Raw genomic sequence first — 7,650 nt, 5'->3', positions numbered from 1 at the left:
TTCACAAGTGTTGGTCTTCCAAATCGCCTCACGACACGTGGCCATCAAGTAACACCTCAGCATTGAGTAAGCAAACTAGCTTGGCAAGTTATCCTGAAACACCTCACCTTGGCCGACCTCCACCTCGGCCAAGCCGAATTGACATGTTCCCTAACTCGCGACAACCAGTCTTAGAAATCGGTCGAGCTATAGGGACCCACAACGATTTGCGAGGAGAACCCGTTGACTTGGACTGATAATATGTTACCAGCCCGAAATCTCCGCAACGTTAATACGTCGACCGTTAGACTGGCCTACCACATTGCACGCTTCATAGTTATTCGGGCAAACCATAACCCCTGCACAAATCCTATAACCGACATTTTGTGAGCATTTGAAAACAATTGGAAACTTGACTGCATTGCCGGGAATATACAGTTCCAATTTTAGTTCAGGTCAGTGTGCCTTGGCTCTGTTTTGATTTAGACAAATGGGTTTATCGGAAAGATCCAAAAAGAGACTTTTACTTTTCAAATCGATCAATATCTGATTTTTACCAAGAAGTAGAGTTCACAAGTGTTGGTCTTCCAAATCGCCTCACGACACGTGGCCATCAAGTAACACCTCAGCATTGAGTAAGCAAACTAGCTTGGCAAGTTATCCTGAAACACCTCACCTCGGCCGACCTCCACCTCGGCCAAGCCGAATTGACATGTTCCCTAACTCGCGACAACCAGTCTTAGAAATCGGTCGAGCTATAGGGACCCACAACGATTTGCGAGGAGAACCCGTTGACTTGGACTGATAATATGTTACCAGCCCGAAATCTCCGCAACGTTAATACGTCGACCGTTAGACTGGCCTACCACATTGCACGCTTCATAGTTATTCGGGCAAACCATAACCCCTGCACAAATCCTATAACCGACATTTTGTGAGCATTTGAAAACAATTGGAAACTTGACTGCATTGCCGGGAATATACAGTTCCAATTTTAGTTCAGGTCAGTGTGCCTTGGCTCTGTTTTGATTTAGACAAATGGGTTTATCGGAAAGATCCAAAAAGAGACTTTTACTTTTCAAATCGATCAATATTTGATTTTTACCAAGAAGTAGAGTTCACAAGTGTTGGTCTTCCAAATCGCCTCACGACACGTGGCCATCAAGTAACACCTCAGCATTGAGTAAGCAAACTAGCTTGGCAAGTTATCCTGAAACACCTCACCTTGGCCGACCTCCACCTCGGCCAAGCCGAATTGACATGTTCCCTAACTCGCGACAACCAGTCTTAGAAATCGGTCGAGCTATAGGGACCCACAACGATTTGCGAGGAGAACCCGTTGACTTGGACTGATAATATGTTACCAGCCCGAAATCTCCGCAACGTTAATACCTCGACCGTTAGACTGGCCTACCACATTGCACGCTTCATAGTTATTCGGGCAAACCATAACCCCTGCACAAATCCTATAACCGACATTTTGTGAGCATTTGAAAACAATTGGAAACTTGACTGCATTGCCGGGAATATACAGTTCCAATTTTAGTTCAGGTCAGTGTGCCTTGGCTCTGTTTTGATTTAGACAAATGGGTTTATCGGAAAGATCCAAAAAGAGACTTTTACTTTTCAAATCGATCAATATTTGATTTTTACCAAGAAGTAGAGTTCACAAGTGTTGGTCTTCCAAATCGCCTCACGACACGTGGCCATCAAGTAACACCTCCGCATTAAGTAAGCAAACAAGCTTGGCAAGTTATCCTGAAACACCTCACCTTGGCCGACCTCCACCTCGGCCAAGCCGAATTGACATGTTCCCTAACTCGCGACAACCAGTCTTAGAAATCGGTCGAGCTATAGGGACCCACAACGATTTGCGAGGAGAACCCGTTGACTTGGACTGATAATATGTTACCAGCCCGAAATCTCCGGAACGTTAATACCTCGACCGTTAGACTGGCCTACCACATTGCACGCTTCATAGTTATTCGGGCAAACCATAACCCCTGCACAAATCCTATAACCGACATTTTGTGAGCATTTGAAAACAATTGGAAACTTGACTGCATTGCCGGGAATATACAGTTCCAATTTTAGTTCAGCTCAGTGTGCCTTGGCTCTGTTTTGATTTAGACAAATGGGTTTATCGGAAAGATCCAAAAAGAGACTTTTACTTTTCAAATCGATCAATATTTGATTTTTACCAAGAAGTAGAGTTCACAAGTGTTGGTCTTCCAAATCGCCTCACGACACGTGGCCATCAAGTAACACCTCAGCATTGAGTAAGCAAACTAGCTTGGCAAGTTATCCTGAAACACCTCACCTTGGCCGACCTCCACCTCGGCCAAGCCGAATTGACATGTTCCCTAACTCGCGACAACCAGTCTTAGAAATCGGTCGAGCTATAGGGACCCACAACGATTTGCGAGGAGAACCCGTTGACTTGGACTGATAATATGTTACCAGCCCGAAATCTCCGCAACGTTAATACCTCGACCGTTAGACTGGCCTACCACATTGCACGCTTCATAGTTATTCGGGCAAACCATAACCCCTGCACAAATCCTATAACCGACATTTTGTGAGCATTTGAAAACAATTGGAAACTTGACTGCATTGCCGGGAATATACAGTTCCAATTTTAGTTCAGGTCATTGTGCCTTGGCTCTGTTTTGATTTAGACAAATGGGTTTATCGGAAAGATCCAAAAAGAGACTTTTACTTTTCAAATCGATCAATATCTGATTTTTACCAAGAAGTAGAGTTCACAAGTGTTGGTCTTCCAAATCGCCTCACGACACGTGGCCATCAAGTAACACCTCAGCATTGAGTAAGCAAACTAGCTTGGCAAGTTATCCTGAAACACCTCACCTCGGCCGACCTCCACCTCGGCCAAGCCGAATTGACATGTTCCCTAACTCGCGACAACCAGTCTTAGAAATCGGTCGAGCTATAGGGACCCACAACGATTTGCGAGGAGAACCCGTTGACTTGGACTGATAATATGTTACCAGCCCGAAATCTCCGCAACGTTAATACCTCGACCGTTAGACTGGCCTACCACATTGCACGCTTCATAGTTATTCGGGCAAACCATAACCCCTGCACAAATCCTATAACCGACATTTTGTGAGCATTTGAAAACAATTGGAAACTTGACTGCATTGCCGGGAATATACAGTTCCAATTTTAGTTCAGGTCAGTGTGCCTTGGCTCTGTTTTGATTTAGACAAATGGGTTTATCGGAAAGATCCAAAAAGAGACTTTTACTTTTCAAATCGATCAATATTTGATTTTTACCAAGAAGTAGAGTTCACAAGTGTTGTCTTCCAAATCGCCTCACGACACGTGGCCATCAAGTAACACCTCAGCATTGAGTAAGCAAACTAGCTTGGCAAGTTATCCTGAAACACCTCACCTTGGCCGACCTCCACCTCGGCCAAGCCGAATTGACATGTTCCCTAACTCGCGACAACCAGTCTTAGAAATCGGTCGAGCTATAGGGACCCACAACGATTTGCGAGGAGAACCCGTTGACTTGGACTGATAATATGTTCCCAGCCCGAAATCTCCGGAACGTTAATACCTCGACCGTTAGACTGGCCTACCACAATGCACGCTTCATAGTTATTCGCGCAAACCATAACCCCTACACAAATCCTATAACCGACATTTTGTGAGCATTTGAAAACAATTGGAAACTTGACTGCATTGCCGGGAATATACAGTTCCAATTTTAGTTCAGGTCAGTGTGCCTTGGCTCTGTTTTGATTTAGACAAATGGGTTTATCGGAAAGATCAAAAAAGAGACTTTTACTATTCAAATCGATCAATATTTGATTTTTACCAAGAAGTAGAGTTCACAAGTGTTGGTCTTCCAAATCGCCTCACGACACGTGGCCATCAAGTAACACCTCAGCATTGAGTAAGCAAACTAGCTTGCCAAGTTATCCTGAAACACCTCACCTTGGCCGACCTCCACCTCGGCCAAGCCGAATTGACATGTTCCCTAACTCGCGACAACCAGTCTTAGAAATCGGTCGAGCTATAGGGACCCACAACGATTTGCGAGGAGAACCCGTTGACTTGGACTGATAATATGTTCCCAGCCCGAAATCTCCGGAACGTCAATACCTCGCCCGTTAGACTGGCCTACCACAATGCACGCTTCATAGTTATTCGGGCAAACCATAACCCCTACACAAATCCTATAACCGACATTTTGTGAGCATTTGAAAACAATTGGAAACTTGACTGCATTGCCGGGAATATACAGTTCCAATTTTAATTCAGGTCAGTGTGCCTTGGCTCTGTTTTGATTTAGACAAATGGGTTTATCGGAAAGACCCAAAAAGAGACTTTTACTTTTCAAATCGATCAATATTTGATTTTTACCAAGAAGTAGAGTTCACAAGTGTTGGTCTTCCAAATCGCCTCACGACACGTGGCCATCAAGTAACACCTCAGCATTGAGTAAGCAAACTAGCTTGGCAAGTTATCCTGAAACACCTCACCTAGGCCGACCTCCACCTCGGCCAAGCCGAATTGACATGTTCCCTAACTCGCGACAACCAGTCTTAGAAATCGGTCGAGCTATAGGGACCCACAACGATTTGCGAGGAGAACCCGTTGACTTGGACTGATAATATGTTACCAGCCCGAAATCTCCGGAACGTTAATACCTCGACCGTTAGACTGGCCTACCACATTGCACGCTTCATAGTTATTCGGGCAAACCATAACCCCTGCACAAATCCTATAACCGACATTTTGTGAGCATTTGAAAACAATTGGAAACTTGACTGCATTGCCGGGAATATACAGTTCCAATTTTAGTTCAGGTCAGTGTGCCTTGGCTCTGTTTTGATTTAGACAAATGGGTTTATCGGAAAGATCCAAAAAGAGACTTTTACTTTTCAAATCGATCAATATTTGATTTTTACCAAGAAGTAGAGTTCACAAGTGTTGGTCTTCCAAATCGCCTCACGACACGTGGCCATCAAGTAACACCTCAGCATTGAGTAAGCAAACTAGCTTGGCAAGTTATCCTGAAACACCTCACCTTGGCCGACCTCCACCTCGGCCAAGCCGAATTGACATGTTCCCTAACTCGCGACAACCAGTCTTAGAAATCGGTCGAGCTATAGGGACCCACAACGATTAGCGAGGAGAACCCGTTGACTTGGACTGATAATATGTTACCAGCCCGAAATCTCCGGAACGTTAATACCTCGACCGTTAGACTGGCCTACCACATTGCACGCTTCATAGTTATTCGGGCAAACCATAACCCCTGCACAAATCCTATAACCGACATTTTGTGAGCATTTGAAAACAATTGGAAACTTGACTGCATTGCCGGGAATATACAGTTCCAATTTTAGTTCAGGTCAGTGTGCCTTGGCTCTGTTTTGATTTAGACAAATGGGTTTATCGGAAAGATCCAAAAAGAGACTTTTACTTTTCAAATCGATCAATATTTGATTTTTACCAAGAAGTAGAGTTCACAAGTGTTGGTCTTCCAAATCGCCTCACGACACGTGGCCATCAAGTAACACCTCAGCAATGAGTAAGCAAACAAGCTTGGCAAGTTATCCTGAAACACCTCACCTTGGCCGACCTCCACCTCGGCCAAGCCGAATTGACATGTTCCCTAACTCGCGACAACCAGTCTTAGAAATCGGTCGAGCTATAGGGACCCACAACGATTTGCGAGGAGAACCCGTTGACTTGGACTGATAATATGTTACCAGCCCGAAATCTCCGGAACGTTAATACCTCGACCGTTAGACTGGCCTACCACATTGCACGCTTCATAGTTATTCGGGCAAACCATAACCCCTGCACAAATCCTATAACCGACATTTTGTGAGCATTTGAAAACAATTGGAAACTTGACTGCATTGCCGGGAATATACAGTTCCAATTTTAGTTCAGGTCAGTGTGCCTTGGCTCTGTTTTGATTTAGACAAATGGGTTTATCGGAAAGATCCAAAAAGACACTTTTACTTTTCAAATCGATCAATATTTGATTTTTACCAAGAAGTAGAGTTCACAAGTGTTGGTCTTCCAAATCGCCTCACGACACGTGGCCATCAAGTAACACCTCAGCATTGAGTAAGCAAACTAGCTTGGCAAGTTATCCTGAAACACCTCACCTTGGCCGACCTCCACCTCGGCCAAGCCGAATTGACATGTTCCCTAACTCGCGACAACCAGTCTTAGAAATCGGTCGAGCTATAGGGACCCACAACGATTTGCGAGGAGAACCCGTTGACTTGGACTGATAATATGTTACCAGCCCGAAATCTCCGGAACGTTAATACCTCGACCGTTAGACTGGCCTACCACATTGCACGCTTCATAGTTATTCGGGCAAACCATAACCCCTGCACAAATCCTATAACCGACATTTTGTGAGCATTTGAAAACAATTGGAAACTTGACTGCATTGCCGGGAATATACAGTTCCAATTTTAGTTCAGGTCAGTGTGCCTTGGCGCTGTTTTGATTTAGACAAATGGGTTTATCGGAAAGATCCAAAAAGAGACTTTTACTTTTCAAATCGATCAATATTTGATTTTTACCAAGAAGTAGAGTTCACAAGTGTTGGTCTTCCAAATCGCCTCACGACACGTGGCCATCAAGTAACACCTCAGCATTGAGTAAGCAAACTAGCTTGGCAAGTTATCCTGAAACACCTCACCTTGGCCGACCTCCACCTCGGCCAAGCCGAATTGACATGTTCCCTAACTCGCGACAACCAGTCTTAGAAATCGGTCGAGCTATAGGGACCCACAACGATTTGCGAGGAGAACCCGTTGACTTGGACTGATAATATGTTACCAGCCCGAAATCTCCGGAACGTTAATACCTCGACCGTTAGACTGGCCTACCACATTGCACGCTTCATAGTTATTCGGGCAAACCATAACCCCTGCACAAATCCTATAACCGACATTTTGTGAGCATTTGAAAACAATTGGAAACTTGACTGCATTGCCGGGAATATACAGTTCCAATTTTAGTTCAGGTCAGTGTGCCTTGGCTCTGTTTTGATTTAGACAAATGGGTTTATCGGAAAGATCCAAAAAGAGACTTTTACTTTTCAAATCGATCAATATTTGATTTTTACCAAGAAGTAGAGTTCACAAGTGTTGGTCTTCCAAATCGCCTCACGACACGTGGCCATCAAGTAACACCTCAGCATTGAGTAAGCAAACTAGCTTGGCAAGTTATCCTGAAACACCTCACCTAGGCCGACCTCCACCTCGGCCAAGCCGAATTGACATGTTCCCTAACTCGCGACAACCAGTCTTAGAAATCGGTCGAGCTATAGGGACCCACAACGATTTGCGAGGAGAACCCGTTGACTTGGACTGATAATATGTTACCAGCCCGAAATCTCCGGAACGTTAATACCTCGACCGTTAGACTGGCCTACCACATTGCACGCTTCATAGTTATTCGGGCAAACCATAACCCCTGCACAAATCCTATAACCGACATTTTGTGAGCATTTGAAAACAATTGGAAACTTGACTGCATTGCCGGGAATATACTGTTCCAATTTTAGTTCAGGTCAGTGTGCCTTGGCTCTGTTTTGATTTAGACAAATGGGTTTATCGGAAAGATCCAAAAAGAGACTTTTACTTTTCAAATCGATCAATATTT

Source organism: Nelumbo lutea, chromosome 3, assembly GCF_056320005.1.
Source record: "Nelumbo lutea isolate HS-2025 chromosome 3, American lotus-T2T, whole genome shotgun sequence".
Lineage (NCBI taxonomy): Eukaryota > Viridiplantae > Streptophyta > Magnoliopsida > Proteales > Nelumbonaceae > Nelumbo > Nelumbo lutea.
This window is presented reverse-complemented; position numbering follows the sequence as displayed.